The following is a 23,034-nucleotide window of genomic DNA, read 5'->3' as shown; positions in this document are numbered from 1 at the left end:
TGAGTAGCAACTGTCATTACAAAAATTCTTGAACATCCTCTGTATTAGGAAGTCTCTCTCTCTTTGCATAAGAAGTTTTAGGTAGAAAGAAACATTGCAACTTGTGCCTGTGCTACTATTTTGTACATCTGTTCAAAGAGGATTGGCATCTTCTTAATTTCCAACCTTTAACTTGAATCCATGAATGTACTTGTTTGTTTATTTATTTACTTGGTTGTTTGTTTGAGACCAGGTCTCACTTTGTTGCCCAGGCTGCTCTTGAACTCCTGGACTGAAGCAATTCTCCAACTTCAGACTCTGGAATAGCATGATTTTAATGAACGGTTATCGAAATCCTTGCAGACATATATAGTAATTCGGAGTCTAGGTTTCTTTGAGTTTCAGTGCTGATTTTTTATTTCCCTGACAGAGTTAGATTAAGGGAAGAAAACCAGGGGGTGGAGTCAGGACATTTGAGGAGCTCTTTCCAAATGTGTCCTTGCAGCTGCTGAAGGCCAGGAAAGAAAGATTTCTTCAGCTTCATTTCAAACCCTGAGATACTGCAGATATGGTCCCATTTAGCTCTCCACTGACGAGTGGATATTGTTGTCCACTTTCTTTAGAACACACCATATAGGCAAATTATTTTGCTATTACTTTAGTTTGTCTCTTCAGAGAATTGAAAACAAGTAAAACATCTATGCTAGAAAAAGTAAATGACTTCAGAGTCTGGCCCCTCATTCTTACAGCTGTGCAGTAGTAACATGTTAAATTTCTCACCAATAAAACTAGAGATAAAACCAGAACATTAAAGTGGAACCTGGAACAAAGCTATTCGTACTGTATTTTCTCTACATTCAACTCTAAATGCTATATTCATAGTTCCTAATTTTCTTAAGCTTCTTTGCAGAAACTAAATCTCCTGGCATCTTATTTGGCATGTGTACTTCAAAATAAAAGAGAGAAAGGAAGTCGATCTTCAAAGACTCTTTATCTCTTTCTAAAAATGGCATTCCTCATTGCCCTTTTTATATAGGGTGAATAAAATGACTCTTTATATTTCTGGCACATTCCGTTTCTTTGGTATAGAATTATCCTGTGACACAAAAGACTAAAGTACATAATACTTGAAAATAATGAGCAATAACAGAGTTCCCTGCACCCGGATAATGACTTCATTCTCCTTTAGCTCCACTAATCCAACGACAAAAAACTCAGAGCATAGAAAAGAATGAAATTTCTCCTCATTGTCCAGTTCAAACAAACCTGGAGAGATTCTAAGGCATAGGAGCAGATATCATCAAAGGTAATCCAAGCAATTTTAGAAGGACCATGAAAGAGCCTTCCATTTAATCTTGAAAGTAGCAGAACCTCCCCAGGAAGTGGAACAACACATGAAAGAGGCAGGCTCTTAACCCACAGAGCAGTTCCTAAGAACAGGAATATCTACCATTTATTGTGTGCTTATTAGATGAGAGGCACTTTGCGACCCATTTCAAATGAATTTTCTCATTTAATTATCTCAACAAGTATACCTCTTTAATATCATCATGATTATACTGGAGAAATTGTGGCAAAGGCAGATTGATGTGTCCGAAGTCATATAGCTGACATATTGGAAAGTTAGGTAATTATGATCAGAGTCTCTGTCTTCAACATCCATACTCTTAATTTCTGTGAGTCTTCCCCTTAGTTCTATAGTAACATGGAGTTGCCATGCACCTTAAATCCATTTAATCAACCTCACTCTCAGGGCCAGAATCCCTTTTGCAGTATCTGAGACATGTATGTGTACTCATCTAAGCTCTGTTTAAACACTCTTAGTGATAGAGAGGCTATTTTGAGGGAAAAACAAAACAAAACAAACAAGAAACACTGTTCTCATTTCACACATAAGAATTCCTATAAAAACTTTGAAACGTGAACGTCATGATAACCATTTTGTAAATGAGAAAACTGAGGCTCAGAGAGGTTGAGTAGTTGGTTTTAAGGCATGCCACCAGTAAATAGTGGGTCTGGTTCATTTGATTGCAAAGATCAAGTTCTTTCCTTTCTACCAGCTTACCTACTAGTAACTATTATTGTCATTTTTGAACAAATATACCACAGAATTTCTTTACAGTAAAGCTTTTTCACATTAGGCTTACTAAGATAAGTTAATACTGGGGATGTCAATAAAGCATATAAACATTTAAAGATGTTATCTATGTATTCTAGATCACCACAATCAGAAGTGTCTGGAAGCGGATGGTAACCACTTTGAGCACCTTTTGTAATTGCAGAAGTCAAACGTCACCTGTATTCATCTTTTGTTATTGGTATATATTGTGTGTTACAATTTTATACAGTTTTTTCCTTTCTTAAAATGCATATACATTTTTTGGAGCCCTCTGTAGAACTAACATGTTCCTTGAAAGTTTTACATGTTGGTCATTGATCTTCTGTTGAAAGCAATACAGTGTAAGTCTAAGCTTTCTTTGAATTGATTGACTTTCAAATATTTCAGATGTTTTCTTATTTACGATCTAGGCTCTTTTTCAGGTCCCTTCCTCTCTAGTTCCGTCTATATTTAACCCAGTTTTTTCCTCAAATATTATCTTAAGCCATAGTTCTTTTTTTCTTACATTTTAAGCACAAACAACTACATTGACATCCCATCTGTGACTTTAAAGATAACAAGTCTAAGAGTGATAACCTGTAGAGTCTCATTACCTCTGCTACATAAAGACAGTTCCAAATCCTTTGACATTTCAGTTGCGTTCCTTTCAATGCCCACTGGATTGTCAATGTTTTCTCAAAATGTGTTATTCAGGACTGAGGAAACAGTAGGTGAGAAATGACCTTGTGCTGAACCAGCATTTCTATTCAAATAGTGATTGGGCATTTGGGCTATGGCATCAGGTGGCTTGATTTTAAATTCTGGCTCAGTCACTTTCCAGCTATCTGATCTTAAGCAAGTTACTGAATTTTGGTGCCTCAGTTTCCTCATTTTAGAAGGGAGGACATGGGACTATCTGTTGTGAGAAACCATTGTGATGATTAAATGTCACCACCACATGGAACCTATCTCTCTATAAATATAGACTTTGCCTTCTCTGCTATTGTGGTGAATGAAATTCACATGTTCCTTGCTAAGGCTAAGCTTCCACTTTTGCAGCAGATCCTATACCTTCTCTTCTGTTTAAGGACATTTCCCTAGTATCTCCTTCCTCTCTCTTCTGAATTATTCTCAAATGTATTCTTCTTATATGTATTTCTCACCAGCACACTAATATGTTTAGAACTTCACTCCTCCCTTATCTCCAGAGTCTATTTCAATTAGACTGTTTCTTCCACCATTGCAGCCAATTTGGTTATGTCAAAGTCGCTAGTAACCCCCATGATACTAAATCCAGTGGTTGGTTAGGATTAATTGTCAAAGTATTTGACTTATTGGTAACACTTGGCACAATTGCTTACTCCCACCTCCTTGACACAATTTCTTCACTTGGTTTCCTGAAAACCACACACTTCCAGTTTCCTTCCTACTTTCAGTAGATGCTTCTTCTCAGTTTCCTTTGCTATTTCTGATTCTTTTTCCTAATTCTAAGTGCTGGAGGACTTCTCCTTTCCCTGATGTTGAACCTCATCTCTACTCTATCTGTGCTCTCTCCCTTGGTGAAATAATATAGTCACATGACTTTAAAGGACATCTAAATATGAATGACTCCAAATCCAGATCTTCCTCTTATACCTCAAGCTTTTGCCTCTGTCAACCAACTCTCCACTTGTAAATCTACGGGCATTTCAAAAATAACACCTCCCAAACAGAGCTCCTTAGCTTATCCCCAGAAATATTGCACCAATAGGTTTCCGCAGTTCTGTTCTTTCAGTTCACCAGGTCAAATCCTAATAAACAAATTGACTATTTCTTTCACAACTTACTTCCAAACTAAGAGAAAACCCATCAATTCACTAATTTCTATTCCACCAAATAACTGTCTTCCTATAATGTGTTAATTACCTTTGCTCTAATAAGTTCTAAATGATGCTTGCTTTGACCATTCCACATGGAATATATTTCTTACCTGAGATAATGAAATTAAGTTAAAAGTTGAAGTGTTCTGCTTTCTGCCTCTGCTCGGTTCATAACAAAACATTGGAACCTCAGAACCAAGCAATGGGTATAATAATACACAAAAATAAATTTAGACTCTTACAAATGGTCTCACTGAGGAGACAAAAAAATCATTCATTCATATGCTTCTTTTGCTAAAGGTGTTTTCAACTTTCATTTAGGAATGCCATTTATAGTTATTTTATGAACCATCCAAGAAAAATTAGTTGTGTATGTATTCTGCACCCACTTTTTGACTACAAAATATTGTTCATGAATTTGTTTCCCTCTCTTATTTATTTCTAATTATCATCTTTAGGATGCCACCACCTTGAATATTTAAACATGTAACCAAGAGTTTCTGTAAAAGGGTTGTGAATGTATTTTAAATGCAACAATATTGTCAGGCTAAGCATATAGCCTTCTGTGGAAAATATTGCAAAAGCATTCATATGTGTAGCAGGATGTTGGCCCAAAGTGAAATCTTACAGAATACATCCATAACACTGTGTATATAGTCTTCATATTTCAACATATCTCACATTCTTAGGAAGAAATCCCCTAATCATAGGCTATAGCAGAACCTTAAGAATAATAATTGGATTTCCGGCAAGATGGTGAACAGAACAGGTCAGACTGTGAGAGTCTCTGCAAAAGTGAGTGTCCATAAAGACTCCCTGCATGAGTAAGTGTGTGCCAGTGGGTGAGTGAAAGTCCATCTGAGGGAAGACTTGCGTTCTTGGACCTGGGACTCTCCTCCGGAGGTGACTGCAACCTCCCACCACCCTGCCATTAAAGTTTCCAGTGTGCAGGATCCTCTACTCCTCTCGGGACTCTCTTGAGAAAAGTCTGCAGAATACAGCTGATTCTCATCACCTGGCACCCAGCCCACACCATCACCTGTGCCAGCAAAGTGGCTGGAGCCTGGGATTTGTGGAGAGAGAAGATCAGGGAGAACTGGAAAGAAGCACCACCACCGGCGAGGAAACACCAACCAGAGTCATTTTCTGTGTCCTGAGCCCAGGCAGAAACCTGCATTGCTCTGCCCAGTTCCATGCAACCCCCAACTTGGGACCTAGAGGTAATCACATCAAACTCAGAGAGACAGAAGCCCCCCTCCCCCACGCTGGATCAGACAAACATGTCAGATCTGAGTGGAAGACTTGCTAAGCAGCAAGCTGGGTGAGTTCAGATCTGATCCACCCTCTTCCCACAGTAGGCCTGGGGCATGTGACCCACGCTGAGAGCAACCCTCTCAGCCTGCACTGAGAGCAGAGGGGAGGGGCCGTAGAGCAAAGCTGAAAGGAGGTTGGACTTATAGGAATGACCTCAGAGCAAGTTTTGTTTTTTTGTTTGTTTGCTCGTTTTTTGTTTGTTTGTTTATTGTTGTTTTAGTTTTCCCTCTCTCTTTTTCTTTCTGTTTTTGATTACATTTTCATACTTGCTTTGTTTCTGTTATTTTATTGCTTTTTTTAGACTTTCTGTTTGTGTACTGGTATTTTGGAGGGAGAGTACATCAGCAGGGTTATTTTTTTGGTCAGTTTCTGCATTTGTATGATTGTGTGTATATTTTAGTTTTTTTATCTTTTCTGTCTTTGTGTCTCTTTTCATTTGCTAGTTGGTATGCCTGTCTGTTTTCCCTCTTTTTCTTCTCTCTCCATCTTGCTCTCATCCCCTTCTTCCTTTTTCCAGTTTTCCTTTTTCTTACCTCATTTTGCTTTCAGGGTTGAACTTACATCCCCACTGTATGGACAAATTGTAAGGCAGTGGGAAGCAGGTTCCGGGGGCCCACATACCTGTCAGCAGATACAGGAATCTGCAGATAGTTTCTGAGCTCTCCCTTCAATTAAATCTCAAAACTGCAAAATGTACAGCCTCCCCTCCACAGTTCAGCTTCAGAATTGAACAAAGCCAGAGGATCCACATAAGGAAGAATAGGTGATTGAGCAAACAGAATTAAAAGCTACCCTACCCATCCTTGAACAACAGAATTAAAGAAGAGGAAAAAAAATGAAGGAGGAAAATCTACACAGATGATGAAAAACCAAAAGAAGAATATAGGTCTCACACAGACCCCTGGGAGGTCAACCACTGAGAATACAGACTTCAGAATGCAAAAAATGAAGAGCCCCTAGAATGACTGTTCTCAAACCACAAACCCAGATATCAAGACATTAATAGAGAGAATAAATAGAATTGAGAAGAGACAAGAGAAAAGAATGAAGGAGTTGATAACTGAGATAACAGCAATAAAGAATTCAGTGAATAAAATAAATAACAAACTGATAAGCATGGAAAGTAGAATTAGCCAAGCAGAAGAATCTTGAGTGTGAGGACCAAAATATGGAACTAGCTCAAACAGTCAAAAACATAGAAAAGAGCCGGGCTCGGTGGCTCAGCCTGAAATCCTGCGCCTTTGGGAGGCTGAGGTGAGTGGATTGCCTGAGCCCATAGGTTCGAGACCTGCCTGAGCAGCAAGACCTCATCTCTACAATAAATCAAAAAATCAGCCGGGCGTGGTAGCACATGCCTGTACTTCCGGCTACTCAGAAGGCTGAGGAGGAAGGATCGCCGGAGCCCAGCGGGTTGAGGCTGCAGTGGCCAGAAGCGGCCATTGCACTCTAGTCTGGGTGACAGAGTGAGACTCCAACTCAAGAAAAAAAAAAACATAGAAAAGAAACTTTAAAAAAGAGAGCAAAATCTTCAAGAGATGAACAATTATTTTAAGAGACCGAACCTAAGATTAATTGGAGTTCCTGAGGTAGAAAGACAGACAGAGACCACCCTGGAACAAACATTCCATGAAATTAACCAAGAAAACTTCCCTCATCTCATCAGTGACGTGACCATTCAAACACAAGAGATTCAGAGAACCCCTACAAGATGACAAATGAGTAGACCAACTCCTAGATACATAGTAACTCGCCTACACAAAGTAGGTATATAAAAGAAAAAATCCTAAAGGCAGCATGAGAAAAAGGTCAGACTATGTACAGGGGAAGATGATTTAGAATAGCAGCAGACTTATCCACAGAAACACTTCAGGTAAGGAGAGCTTGGAGCCCAATCTTTGAAGTTCTCAAAGATACACAATTTCAACCAAGAATTAATTGCACAGCTAAGCTAAGCTTCATCAGTGAAGGAAAATCAAAATCTTTCCCAGACATTCAATCCCTAGGAGTTTATGCTGCCTCCAGACCAGCTCTACAAGAAGCACTTAAGAAAGTGTTAAACACAAAAGAAAGGGAAGAAAGAATGACCACACATTTCACAAGAATGCAGCAAAAACATTGAAAACACATGAATCGCCGGGCTCGGTGGCTCAGCCTGTAATCCCGTGCCTTTGGGAAGCTGAGGTGAGTGGATTGCCTGAGCCCTCGGGTTCGAGACCCACCTGGGCAGCGACACCTCATCTCTACAATAAATCAAAAAATCAGCCAGGTGTGGTAGCGCATGCCTGTAATTCCGGCTACTTGGAAGGCTGCGGCGGAAGGATCGCCAGAGCTCAGCAGGTTGAGGCTGCAGTGGCTGGGAGTGGCCACTGCACTCCAGTCTGGGTGACAGAGTGAGATTCCAACTCAAAAAAAAAAAAAAAAAGAAAAAGGAAAACACATGAATCAACCCAAAAACCAAAAAAAGAGAAGACAAACAGCAGCAACAACAAACTCTATAAGAATCTCATGACAAAGATGAACTCTCACATTTCAATAATTAGCCTGAATGTGAATGAACTAAATGCACCACTGAAAAGACATAGAATGGAGAAATGGATAAAATATCATGTGGCTACAATATATTGTCTACAAGAGACTCATCTCACCAGAAAGGACACTCACAGATTCAAAGTAAGAGGATGAGAAACAAAAATTTCAGGCAAATGGAACACAAAAGAAAGCAGGAGTCGCAATCTTAATATCAGACAAAATACCTTTTAAGCTGTCAAAAATTTAAAAAGATATGGAAGGCCACTACATAATGATAAAAAGTCCAATCCATCAACAAGAACTATCCATCCTAAATATATATGCACCCAACATAGGAGCACGAATGTTCATAAAGCAACTTCTAGATAAACTTAAAAAAGATATTGACTTTAACACTATCATAGCTGGGGACTTAAACACCCCCACTCACAACCATAGACAGGTCATCAAGACAAAAAATCAACAAGGAGATCCAGAACACCAATGTGATGCTTGACCAAATGGACTTAATTGATACCTATAGAACACTCCACCCAACAACCACGGAATATACATTCTACTCATCACACATGGAATGTACTCTAAGATCGACCACATCCTCTGCCATAAACAAGCATAAACAAATTTCACAAGATTGAAATCCTGCCATGCACCTTCTCAAACCACAGTGGAATAAAAATAAATGTCAACACCAGCAAAGTTCCCCCCAAACCCACAAGGACATGGACACTAAACTACATGATGCTAAGCAACTCCTGGGTCAACATGGAAATCAAAACAGAGATCAAAATATACATGGAAACAAATGAAAATAAAAAAACCTCTGGGATGCCATGAAGGCAGTACTAAGAGGGGAATTCATATCTTCACAAACACACATGAAGAAAATGGAAAGATCATAAGTTAACAGCCTAACAAATCACCTAAGGGAGCTGGAAAAGCAAAACCACCAAAACCCTAATTTCAGTAGAAGAATCCAGATCACCAAAATCAAAGTCCAAATTTGGGACATAGGAGACAAAAAGATAATACAAAAGAATCAATGAAACAAAAAGCTGTTCTTTCAAAGAATAAACAAGACTGATGGTCCCCTAGCTAGACTGACCAAGGGAAAAGAGAGAAAAAGTCCAAATAAACACAATCAAAATGCAAAAGATCAATTTACAACTCGCCCCAAGAATTACAAAAGATTATCAGAGACTGCTATGTACACTTATATGGAAACAGACCTGAAAACATAAAGGAAATGGAGGACCTTTCTGATATCACACAACCTCCCCAAGTTGAAACAAGAAGAAATTGAGATACTATATAGACCAATAACAATCTAGGAAATTGACTATGTCATAAGAAAACTACCCACAAAAAAAAACCTTGACCGAGCTGAGTGAATTGCCCGAGCCCGCGGGTTCGAGACCCACCTGGGCAACTTGGCGAGACCTCATCTCTACAATAAATCAAAAAAATTAGCCGGGCGTGGTAGCGCTCGCCTGTAGTTCCAGCTACTTGGAAGGCTGAGGCGGAAGGATCGCTGGAGCCCAGCAGGTCGAGGCTGCGGTGGCCGGGAGCGGCCACTGCACTCTAATCTGGGTGACTGAGTGAGACTCCAACTCAAAAAACAAAACAAAACAAAACAAAAAACAACCCTGGACCAGATAGCTTTCCAGCAGAATCCTACAAAACATACAAGGAGGAGCTGATACTATTCCTATTGAAATGCTCTATTGTAAGAGGTACAAAGTTCTGGATAACTATGAAGAGTGGGGTACGAGGGTCGAAGCAGCCATAGAAGACAGAAGATGAGCTGTACAGAGTTAAAAAGAAAAGTGATAAAATAATGTTGAATTAAAAAGAAATAAAACAACCGAGCAGAGGCTTTTAAGTAAAAATCCGTCTGGTAATTAAGGACATTGAAAGGAAGCCAACAGCTGTGATGGGAGGTTTCATGGTTAGCCAGATCTGAAATGAGGCCATGTAGTATGGCAGATCTAATGGGAAGTTTCTGGAGGTGAGTTTTAACTTGATGTAGTGAGCCATGGGGAATCAACAGGCTCCGGATCAGGAAAGTGGTGTGATGAAATGGTCCTTTAGAAAAACAAATCTGCTGGTGGACTGCAAGGTACAAGACAAAGAGGAGAGAATAGACCCATGAGAACAAGTGGAAAACTCTGAAGTCAACAAAGCGGAAGTAAGGTCTTGGTGAACTTTCTTTTAGCTTAAGGCACCCCTGAGCAGAGGCAGCAGAAATTTTTAAAATAACTTTTATAAATTTGAGCTTTGTGATTTTTAAAAATCTGAAAGTTACTTGTGGATATAATGTCACATTTGGAGGCATTTAACTAATAATTCTAATCAGTTTTCTTTTACATTTTGGTGCCATGAAGTCATGCTTTTCGAGTCTCTAATATATTTCACAAGATGTTGAGAAGCTTTCAGGCCCTGTGCCTGTCATGCTGGAAAATAAGATATTCTTGAACCTGGAAAGATGAAATTCCTTTGTCCTAGTATTGTCCACTCTTTAGTTAAGAAGGTAGAAACATGTAAATAACACATATTCGGTCCTAACACCCTAAGTGACGCTCACTAGTCCTCAGGATTCTGCCTTAGTTATTGAGGTTTGGTCATCTAAAATTTCAAAGCCGTCAGTATTCTAGAGCAAGGCATTTCTCTGTCATGAGTAAACCTTTCAAGTTTAAGAAGAATAAATAACTCTGCTTTAAGCAACTTTATACAACTTTGTAAAAACAGGAGTAAAAACTTGACAACCTAATAAAAAATAACATATATGTTAATTTTTGTTGCTGTTACTGTTGTTTACCACTATTTTACAAATAGAGGGAAATGGATCAGGAAGCTCTCTGAGCTCCAGTTCACAGTGGCTTCATTACAGGTTGGGTCTACCCTGATAGCCCTATCTCTGTCTTTATTCAGAAGAACAAAAAAAGATTTAGGAAAGATAAATCTGAAGCTTTCCTAGTAGTTACAGAAATGCAAAGACAGATTCACTGGATGTTGAGGTGCTCCTTTAATATAACTGTGTCCTGAAAGCACAGAGCACGCTTCACTTGCTCTGCGAATGCCCAATATTCACTGTTTATATGTGCAGAGGGGAAAAAAAGTGAGTAATTTAGAAAAACATTTTTTTCTTCCCAAAATGTTTTGTGGGTTGAAACACTCAAGAGGATCCAGTAAATATGGAACTCATTGTTCCATTACTTCTTTTAGATGTAACAAGGCAACATTAGGTTCATAAAAACATGTACTATTACCTTCAGATTACTTAGATTGATATTTTAAAATTCCAATATTTTTCTTAAAGCCCTAATCTAAAAGAATATTTTTATTATATTCTAATGGCACACATCCTTCCACAAGTTTTCTATGACATTTCTGTTTTCTTCTAAAGTAAATCATTCCTTCCACAATGGTGATGGGATGTTACATAGATACAAAATATGATGCTTCCATATCTGAAATGTTATAATGACATAACACTTAAAACTCAGAAATGACATGCCAGGCTTTTTATTATATCTGGTACACAAACCCAGGTGGACTTTTAGGCTTAAGAAACACACTATGACTTCCCTTTGGGAAATAAAATTAGAAACTGAATTGCAATACAGTCAAATGGTGGCCTCCAGGGTGCCTGTTTCACAATCTGGGATACATAACACTGATTGAAAAGGGAGCCTAGCATGAACTTGGCACCTCAAAGGGTTTGTGAAGAAAACTTAGGCCTTTATGTTGATGCTGATGATTATCATGTAAATGGCATGTGTTTATTGTCCAAGTGTGATGTACCAGGGGAGACCCTTCCAGGAAACCCGGAATTTATTTGTAAAAAATTGTGTATTTATTCTTATACATTTAAATTTCAGTCACCTTCAAAGTATTATCTGTTTGATCTAATACAAATATTGAGACACTTTTTCCACTGTTCAAAACAGTTTTTGAACTTGTCAATTTTGAAGACTTTTAGTGCTGCTGCCATTTTTAGTTTTATCACTTTCACATGGGCAAAATGTTTCCTTTTGAGGATTTTTTTCATCTAGGGAAATGGAAAAAAAATTTCTCGGATTGAGATGGGTAAATAGGGATTATGTGGCACGGGGGTCATGCTATTTGTGTTCGAAAACTGCTAAACACTCTGTGTGGTATGGGAAGGTATGTTGTTATGGTAGAAGAACCAGTCACCTGTTTGCCACAACTCCAGATATGTGCTCCACAAATGGTGATGCAACCTTCTTAAAACTTCCAGATAAGCAATTTCCTAGAAACCCTACCTAGCAGGAGAAGCCTATATCACAAGGGCCCACCATCCAAAAGATAATTCTGAGTGTTTGGGGGTCCCCACTTGTATATACCACACATTTTATACAGGATGAGTGTAGGTTCATTTGGCTCTTATCATGTGGCAGTGAATATTGTAAGTCCTTTAGATCTATTACTACATTGACTTCAGTAATACTCCATAAGATAGGAAATATTGTTTTCTCAATTCTATAAATGCAAAAAGATCATTGTAAAGGGAAGATGAACTTTTAAATATTAATAAAATTTGTAGCTTACATTTTAATGTATACATTAAAATAATGTATATTTTCCATGTACAGAGTTAATAATAAAGTCCTTTTATATATATGTATTTGTATATTTGTGTGCACAAATATATACATGAGTAAAAAATAAATTCATATTTTTAGATGATATGCAGCTGTGGCAAAAATCATAGAAGGGGTACTAAAATCCTGAACTTGGAAATGATTGTTTAATGGAGAAAGAAAATGAGGATCCTGGAGACAATGATGTAAGAAATTTCACAAATGCTTGTCAAAACCTGATGTATCTTTTTGTGAAGTGGTGTCATTTGTAATAACAACTAATATCTAACATTCATAACATATCTCCAAGTTATTTGCTTTTTCCTCCCTCTCTCCCACCCTCTTTTCTTTCTTCCTCCCTCTTTTCCTTCCTTTTCCTTCTTGCATTCTTTCTTTAATTCTTTTCTACGTTCCTGAGAACTCACATTTGGTATTCTTCCACAAGATACACAAAGTTAAGAATTTGAAGAAGCTGGGCTCGGTGGCTCAGCCTGTAATCCCGCGCCTTCGGGAGGCTGAGGTGAGTGGATTGCCTGAGCCTGTGGGTTCGAGACCCGCCTGGGCAGCGAGACTTCATCTCTACAATAAATCAAAAAATCAGCCGGGCGTGGTAGCGCATGCCTGTTATTCCGGCTACACGGAAGGCTGAGGCAGAAGGATCGCTGGAACCCAGCAGGTCGAGGCTGCGGTGGCCGGGAGTGGCCACTGCACTCCAGTCTGGGCGACAGAGTGAGACTCTGACTCAAAAAGAACATCAAAATTAAAAATAAAAAAATTGAGAAGCAAAAATAGCAGTCCTTTCACAGGAGAACATTTTAAATAGCTTTCTCTGTACTCCACTGATGAAACACTAAAGTTTAAGTCAACTAAACTGGGAGGCAAATAGCAACACTGTGACCTTTCATGGGAATTGTGAAGAGTCTCCAGGCATCCTTTCTAATAAACTGAGTCACCTACTCTTTACAAAGCCTGTTATTTCTCTCTTCCATTTGAAGTAACAAGTTTCTTTCTCTTAACAAGGTGCATTTGTCAATATCAGCCAGTCCTCCTAAGCAAATATTATCTCAGCCCACATACTTATTCTCTGCAGCAATCAGCTCTACACCATTTTTGTCCAACGTATCTCACAGTAAGTCCTGTGCAATCTGTCCAGGACTCTTGAATGTAATCATAATTGCCTCTGTACAGGGAAAGTCTGTGGAAGAGAGAAACAATTTTTTCAGGGCGTGCAATCAATAGAGACAGCTAACGCGAAACATTTAGGACCCCCAAACTGCCTTAAAAATCAATAGTGGTGTGTGTGTGTCTTGGATCGCATTATCAAGAAAATTGCCTCTACTGTATACTCTGCTTTACCATGAAGACCAAGGCAAGATGGGAGGATCCTCCAAGGAAGCGTGGAAAACTGTATCTTTCTTTTATATTCAGTAAGAGTAGCCATTGATTTTATTCTCACACACAACCCATGGTCAGGCACTGTCAAGAACATCACAAAATTGATTCAAAGTAGAGCTAGGTAAGCAAAAAATAGTAGCGGTGTTCTCAAAATTCGCACCAGGCCACAAGTTCCTTGTTAACCTTAGTCTCATTTCTAAAATCTGTAGCTGAGACAAATCTCTTTGGAATTTGGAGTCATTAGTATGAGTTAGAAAACCTAACGCAGTTGTGAACATTTTCGAAAGCTCACACACTTGGCAAGGCTACCCCGTTTGTGCGGCCTACCTCCTTCAGTTATTTTCATTTCTATAATGGTCAGTAGTGATGTCATCATACACAGACAACTGTCTTCCTAGAAATGATCGGCAGGAACAGCAAGCTGCTTTGTGCAGGGGCTGTGTTGACTTTAAAGTGAGAAGACAGACTAAAACCTGTTTTCAGCATTTGTAGTTACTTTGCAAAATCACCTTGTAAGGCACAGTGCAGTTGGCATAGCATAGTACGTTACCTTCTAAAGAAGGAAGGAATATGAGTATACATACATGTCTATTAAAATGTAAGGGAAAGCTGGGCTCGGTGGCTCAGCCTGTAATCCCGCACCTTTGGGAGGCTGAGGTGAGTGGATTGCCTGAGCCCGCGGGTTTGAGACCCGCCTGGACAACTTGGCAAAACCTCATCTCTACAATAAATAAAAAATTAGCCGGGCGTGGCAGCATGCGCCTGTAGTTCCAGTTACTTGGAAGACTGAGGCGGAAGGATCGGATTGCCGGCACCCAGCAGGCGAGGCTGCGGTGGCTGGGAGCGGCCACTGCACTCCAGTCTGGGCGACAAAGTGAGACTTCAACTAAAAAAAAAAAAAAAGTAAGGGAAAACACAATACCAATGAACATGTTTATCTCTGGGGGAAGATATGGGAGTTCAACAGGACTAAATTCTACATTTGCACAGTTTCCCAAGATCCAAGTGTGGTGATCTGCTAAACTGAAACAATAGGAGAAATTAGGTTCAAACTGGTTCAAACCAAGAGAGTGTGCAAAGTGACCTTTACCTGCCCTTTTTGTCATTACACACTAACTGTAATACATTACCATACCAAAAGACACTCCCACCAGCGCCATGACAATTTATAATTGCCATGGTGACTCCTGGAAGTTATCCTACATGGCCCAAAAAAGGGGAGAAACCCTCAATTCTGGAAACATCTCACCCCTTTCCTGGAAAACCCATGAGTAATCTGCCCTTTCCTTAGTATATAATCAAGAAACAGCCATAAATATAACCAGCAGCCAGTCTTGTCTTTTGATCCTTTGTTACTTCAATAAACTTGCCTTTGCCTTATTCTGTCTTCTCACTCCTGAATTCTCTCCTGCAGGAAGCCAAGAATCCACATGAGCCCTTGGGCTGCACCTCAATTCTAGGGTGCGCCTGTGTCAAAGGGAATGGGCAGGCATCAGGACAAAAACGAAAGTAAGACTTGTTTTTGTTTTATTGTTTGATTTTAGAACCATGTAATTATTTCACATTATGATGAGATAAATGCAAATAAAAATTTTAAAATCCAAACTGAAAGCAAAATAAAACAAATTTGTAGCCTAACCATATAGTAAGGATCTATTCCTAAATTGAAACTTAAAATGTAACTTAAGGCATAGTAATTAATCTTTATGCTCCTGATGAGATGTATCTTGAAGACTACACACACACACACACACACACACACACACACACACACACATCTATATATATATATACATACACATATATATACTTTGACGTTTATATATACACATATGTATAAGTGGATGTTCACATATATATTTAACATGATAAAGTAAATAATTATGTTCATATAACCAGGTATCAGTATTTTCTGTGAAAGAGGAAAGAAACAACACATAAAATCAAAAAAGCGAGTAAAAACCCTATTAATCTTAAATTCAAATGAGAAATATCAGTATGAATTTTGGTGCCTTTCCTCTATATCTGAGACAGGAAATGTCCAGTTTGAGGCATCAGAAACAAGGAAGTGACCAAGACTACTGAGCCACGTCAAAAAAACTTGGGAGCCAATTTGAAAGGGCTGCCACAGATGAAGATAAGATAAAGTGACAACCAAAAATAACAAAAGCTTGCAGTGGATTGAAGCAGAAATACCTGTTGCATCTGTGACTTCATAATGATAAATAAATACACAAGCAAAAAACAAATACCAAACACCAGTGGTCACATTTGAGAGATTCTGGAGAAACATCTTGCTATTTTAAAAACTGCTTAAAAAGGGGACTCCATCAAGCATTTATCCTGCTTTCACTGCACAGACTATGCCTCAGGATAGCCAAACAGTTGATGAGTTCAACATCTTCTTTAGAGAATACTATATTTAATAAATAAAGAAGGGATGCTAGAAAGTCACAATTTTGCACTCGCTAAATAAGTTTATACAATGATTATCAGTAGCTTCTATCACCATCATTGTCATAAGTTGAAATTTTATCTTCCACACATTCGTATGTTGAAGTTCTAAGAGTGTAGACTCTTACTGAGATGCTTCAGTACCTCAGAACGTGACTTTATTTGAATAGGGTTTTCACAGAGGTAATCAAGTTAACATGAGAGAATTAGGATGGGCCCTAATCCAATATGAAGTGGATGTATCCTTAGCAAAAGGAGAAAATTGGAAACAAATACATGTAGAGGGAAGACCATGAAGACACCTGGAGAAGGTGACCATTCACACACCAAAGAGAGAGGCCTGAAACAGACATTGCCCTCACAGCCCTCGAAAGAAACAAACTCTAGCAACACAATGACTTTCGATTTTTAGCTTCTAGAACTGTGAGGCAATGCATTTCTGTTTTTTAAGTCACTGAGTTTGTGCTACTTTGCTACAGTAGCCCAGCAAACTAATAGAATTATATAAAATTCATAAGATTGTTGTAATGGATAGATCACACTCAATATATCAGAATCTGTTTATCAATCATTATACAGTTAAAAAAAAGCAGCCAGTCATTTTGTTTCTGTTCATAGAAGACTCTATACTACTTACAAAAAAGTCTTGCCAAAACAGCACCAAGACAAATAGTCTACATCTAATCAACACACTTACAACAAAAGGATATAATCACAAAATAATGGCATAGTGTCTTCAAAAAATAATTTACAAGGGGGCTGAAAAAGAACAGGTGAGACTGTAGTATTTAAAATAGATTTAGATAATTTATCATCAGTCAAATGCTATATTCTTTGTTTTAAAAAGTAAACAGATAAACTATGAGACAGGAAAAGTTACTTTAGATCTCCAAGTGTTGGTATCTGTAGTTAATACTGCAGGTTAACAATAGTACTTAACAGTAGCTTAATAATAGTACAAAGTCTATAGAGTTGTAATCAAGATTAAATATGACAATATAGGTAGAGCATGGGTGAGCATAGTTTCTGACAGAGCAGAATTTCAATTACTCATACACATGGGTTTTTGTTAAGCTACGTGATACATTTGCTCTAGTATTAGTTAAAATGATATGGTATGAACATGTTACTCTCTATATACTTACAGTATGTATATACTTCATACACACACACTCTACAACATGTGTACTGAGTCCTAATATGAGCCAATATTGGACTAGAAGGCTTTTTACCTTCTGTCTTAGTGTGTTTTGTGCTGCTATAGAAAAGAATACCACAGGTTGGGTAATTTATAATAAACAAATTTGTTGGCTTACAGTTCTGGAGGCTGGAAGTCCAAGATCAGGTGGCTGCATCATAACATGGCAGAAGGCTCACATGGCACAGGGCAAAGAGAGAGAGAAAGAGTGAGAAAAAGTGAGAGAGAGAAAGGGAGGGAGGGAGAAAGGGGAGAGAGAGAGGGAGGGAGGGAGAGTAGGAGGGGAGGGAGAGGGAGACAGGGACAGAGGAGAGAGGAGGGAAAGAGAGCCTGAACGAGGAATAAACAGCATTAATCTACTCAAGAGTGTGGAGCTCTTACAACCTTATCACCTCTTAAAGCTTCCACCTTTCCAAGTTGCCACAATGGCAATTATATTTCAACATGAGTTTTGGAGGGGACAGACATTCAAACCATAGCATTCCTCATTCCACTATCCATTCTCACATAACCCCTCAAAACCACCTGACCCTAGGCTCACCCCTGGTAAAAGATGAAGGAAGGAGTACTGTGGAGCTTTGAAAGGAAAGCAATGTTAGAGGTTAGGAGGAGGAGGCAGAATTAAAAGAAAAAAAGAAGCAGTTTTCAGGAGGTTAAGTACTCCAGTAATTATCTTCCCAGAATTAAATTGCTCCATGCTGCCATTTTCAGGGAAAGATAAACACAGTCTTTCAGCACCCACAACACTAGGCCTTGGAGAGAGTCAGCATGTGCAACCATCTGGATGGTGTTGGGACAAGAGGCAGAATACATCTGGTCATTAATAGTGATAATTGCTCTTTGGTTAAAAGCCATCATTTAGATACAGAAAATGTTGCAGCTGACAACTATTGTGAGTCAGGTGACTGCATCCTACAAATTTTCATTTCATTTTTATAAACATTTTTTGGGCATCTGTTTGGTTTGAGAGTGAGTACAGAGGTTAAGAAAATACAATTCACATTTTCAACAAATATATAATCCTGTTTACATCACAGGAAAATAACTGCAGAAAGATACAATATCACAAGGGAGTTGCAAATCTCATTGGTTTTTGTGAGATTAAAGTGCATCAGGGTATCAAATGAGAGTTTTCATCTGGTTGATTGTGGAAGATTGTGAAAGTCCTCATGGAGAAAGTGGAATGTGAGACAGGCTTTGAAGGGAGTAAAATGTGAGAAAATGTCAGGTTGGGGGAAAGAATGTTTGGGAGCAGAGAAGGAAGGGCATTTCAGTAGAGCTGTGGGGTTGTCAAATAAAACACAGGTTGTCCAGTTTAAATATGAATTTCACAGATACAACCCATAATTTTTGTAGTATAAGTATAGTTGACCCTTGAACAAGTAGGGATTAGGAGCACTGACTCCTCTCATGCAATTGAAAACTCATATATAACTTTTGACTCCCCCAAAACTTAACTACTAATAGTCTACTCTGGACCAAAAGCCTTACTGACAACATACACAGTTGATTAGCACATATTTTGCATATTATATGTGTGTGTATAAAATTACTTTACATAATGTGTAAAGTAAGCTAGAGAAAATAAAATGTTATTAAGAAAATGATAAGGAAGAGAAGTATATTATTAAGTGGAAGTTAGCCATTACAAAGATGTTTATCCTAGCCTTCAAATTGAAAAGGAGGAGGAAGAAGAGGGGTTGATCTTGCTGTTTCAGGGATGGCTGAGGCAGAAGAGTTGGAGGAGATGGAAGGGGAAGAGGGAGAGGCAGGCTCACACAGGGTAACTTTTAAAAAAAATATGCATACATTTGGACCTGTGCATTTCAAACCCATGTTGTTCAAGGATCAACTGTATATCCCATACTGGAGGACTGAAATAACTTGGATATATTTAGAGAAATAAGTAGAAGATATTAGATCCCAGACAGAGAACAGAGAAGCAAAAGTTAATTTTATAGGGATTGTGAAAACGTTGTTATTGTTGTTGTGTCTGTGTATGTGTGTGTGTGTGTGTGTGTGTGTGTAATATGATATAGTCTGATATTTTCTGTAGACAGAATAAGATGGCATCAATGAGAAAGAGAAAAATTGAGATAGAAAATTGGCCAGGAAGTGACAGATAGCAAGGATATTAATTTCAGTGGTAGAAGTGGCTTGGACAGGAATATGATTGAGAGAGAGTGAAATAAGGCAACATAATAGATCCCAGGGACAAAAGAGATGTGGAGTCAAAGATACTTCTAAGTTTATACCTATAGATTGTGATGATGAGAGTTTTATTAGCACCTGGAAAATGAGGGCCCAGTTTTGGTAAAAATAGATGATATGAAATAGGGGTCATGTCAGAAGAAGCTGGCAGGGAATACAAATACAAATGCCCAGTAAGCAATTGGAAGTGTTTCTGTGAAACTCAATCATTTGATATTTCAGATATTTAGAGCTATTAAACTCAATGAGCTGGTCAATCCTTGAGGAATTTTGATAGTTCACAATAAGAGGCAAAAGAGAAGTCAATGATAAAATAACAAAAAGACGGAACAAGAACAATGAAAAAATGGTGCCAGGTCTTGAAAATCCTGAAGTCAGGGTCAGTCATTACTCTTAAATCATTCAAAGAAGTCAAAAGCATATATTGAGAACCAGTGATGGTTTTGTTAATTTTTGACAGAGCTGTTTTAGGTAACAGAGTTGATTCGAACCATGTCATTGGGGAGTGTGGAGCAATGGGTGGTGGGAAGTAGAGGAAAGCAAAACTGGGAGAAACCTGGTGTTTGCAGAGCAAACTGAATGAAAGAAACTCAACAGAGAGAAAGGGTTAAAGATTTAAGTAAAGGAGGGGGCAAAGTTTGAGAAGAGTGTTTAACAATAAGATTAAATGCAACCACAGAGAGATTAGCCTCAGAGAGAAAAGAAACATCTTTCTCAGAGTTAAGTGAAAGAAAAGAAGGAAAGACAGAAGAACGTTAAGGGTTTGATGTTTGATATCTAGGGCGTTGATGTATAGTCTCCACTTTTGAGTCAGAAAGGAAATGAGATTATGTACTTTGAGAAGACCAGGAGAGAGAGAGCTCGTGGGACATGGACTTAAGTCCCAGTCTCCTAACATCACTAATAGCCCATTATAAACATCCATTCTTCAGATCCCAGCTAAAGGGAAGAGGAAGTAAGAGTGATTGCTGCCTGATCCTTGTTATAATGCAATTTGTTGCAGGAGGGCTGGCCCAAGAGCAAGAGTCTCCAAGAATGAAGTCTCTCCCGTGATGTGTTGAATATCTGCTACACAGTAGGCTGATTCCTTTAGAAGTACAGTCCCCCACCAGACACTAATTACCCTGTTATTTTAGAGTGTTTCCAGGACTGTGTGTCATTCCTTAGGTGTAAAATCTGATCTGACATAGTTCACAAAAATAGAAAATAACTAACTCTATTCTTATGGCTTCATGTAAATTATGTTATATCATCTCCTACTGAGTTTATTGAGTTTGAAACAGGAAAAATGTGATTTTGTTTAATGATGCAGTCTTATAATTATAAAATACCTGGCCAAAGAAGCTTTTAGGTGCATTCACAAAAATCTCACTGATTTCATCATGACTAAAACCTCCCCATGAATGTATGGATGCATCCATGATGACTATTAGCTGCATTTACAGAAAGAAACAAGGCAAGAAGTTTCAATCTCTTAATTACTTCTGTCTAAAATAAGTATAACTATAAATATGCCAATACATATGTTATACGATAAGGATTTTCTCGTATGTGTGCATAGGAGGTGATATATGGTGGCTATTCTTAAAAAGGCGTTTACAAAGAAAAACTGAAGATTGCCATTTCTAAGACTAGGAAATGTTACATCAGGGGGATTAAAACAGACATGCCTTAATATATAAGATCATAGAAGCAATGGAATTTAGTTAGGTTTAGAAGGGAATTTGGAGATAATTTTGTTCAATCCCTTTCCTGTAAGGTTGGGGTATCTTAAGACCAGGGAGATGAAATGGTTCACTGAAGGGCACAAGCTAGTTAGACCACAAGTCTCTTATCTCACAGTCCCTATCTTTCTTGCTTGGCCACAAAGACAAGTTGCTACCAGACTCCTGGAAAATTATTCTCAGGGTCAAATACAGTGAGTGCATGGCATGTACTTGGCACCAAACAAATGTTGCATTCTTCTTCTATCATTATTATTATTGTGTCAGAGTCTTACTCTGCTGCCAAGGTTGGAGTGCAATGGCATGATCATGGCTCACTGCAGCCTCAACTACAGGCACTCCACACCATACCTGGCTAATTTTTTGATTTTTTTTTTTAGAGAAAAGTTCTCACTATTTTGCTGAGGCTGGTTGCAAACTCCTGGGTTCGAGCAATTCTCCCACATCAGCCTTCCAAAGTGCTGAGATTACAGGTGTGAGCCACCATATTTGGCCTAAATGAATTTTTAATTGAACAACTTTATCTCTGTTCTAATCACTGGTACTCCTAAGAGTTAAAAAAAACCCACCTGTATTATGCAGTTTTTCCAGTACCTAATAAAGCTATGAAAGGCATAATTACTTTAGAAAAATATAATTTAAGACTTACTATGCATTGTCATGTTGATTAGTTCATAAGATCTTCCCCAAAATGAGTTATGGGGTGTTAGCTCCTTACTGCAAATGTTAAGACAAATTTATATAATTTGTTCAACGTTAAGCAGTCAAAAATACTGGAATGAAGCCCAACCTCAGTCCTCTGACTCTAGGTATCATACTTTCTCTGCTATACATGATAGTCTCTCCAGGATCTTTATATAGCCTTTATGGAAAAGGAAATCAAACCTGTGAGGGAAGAAGAAGTGGAAAGATGGGGGAGAAGGAAGAGAAGATATCAGAATTGGTGTGAGGCTCTTATGGAGAAAACTTGTGCCATAAAGAGACCAGAGCCCTGGTAATAGATTAATGGTTGGTGTTTCTCTTTGGAGGGTCATGATCTGTAGACTGCAAGCTACAGAGACCTGGATTGGCTTTGAAGAGAGGAAGGCATGTTGTACAACTTGGAAGGAGGTGTTGATTTCCAAGTGCATTTGAAAGACAGTGCTGTGGGAAAAGCAGAGGTATGGGAGTCAGAATATGTAGATTTTAGTCCCAAATCTGCTATTACCTGGCTATGTTCTTATAGAAGGCACTTATCCTTCTGTGACTCAGTATTTCCAGTTGTAAAATGAGGTGTGTTCAATTTCACAGTCTTTGAATATTTTTCTTCCTTTATATTATTCCCATTGGTAGAAATTGCCAATAATTTAGAAAATGTCTGAAGTGAGAGTCCATAAAATGTAACCCACATTCTTACTTACAAAAATATTTAATTGTCTTTTTCTCAACCAATAACTTTTTATACATTCTTGACTGATCCATACACTTATACTTGTAGTGGTTGATTAGCCTATCAAGTCGAGTCATGGAAATATTCACTCAGAGTACTTTAGAAGTGCAATAATTCATACCTTTACATATGGGGCATACCTGATACAAGTTATATAGGTAACACAAAACTTACCCTTGATTTACAGTACGTGAACCCACACTAATGGTCAATGACTGACTTGCTTAGTGAATAGACTTA

General features: G+C 38.4%; 1 protein-coding gene across 3 annotated transcripts in view; it reads right to left on the bottom strand.

Annotated features, from left to right (window-relative positions):
* The window catches only part of GABRB1 (gamma-aminobutyric acid type A receptor beta1 subunit), a 394,157-nt gene that overhangs the window by 234,240 nt on the left and 136,883 nt on the right, over nucleotides 1-23,034 (bottom strand). The window lies entirely within an intron of this gene.

The sequence above is a fragment of the Carlito syrichta genome, unplaced genomic scaffold (assembly GCF_000164805.1).
Source record: "Carlito syrichta isolate Samal-C Ts95f unplaced genomic scaffold, Tarsius_syrichta-2.0.1 Scaffold308133, whole genome shotgun sequence".
NCBI lineage: Eukaryota > Metazoa > Chordata > Mammalia > Primates > Tarsiidae > Carlito > Carlito syrichta.
Note: the sequence above shows the minus strand (reverse complement) of the source record. Positions and strands in the feature narration are given on the sequence as shown.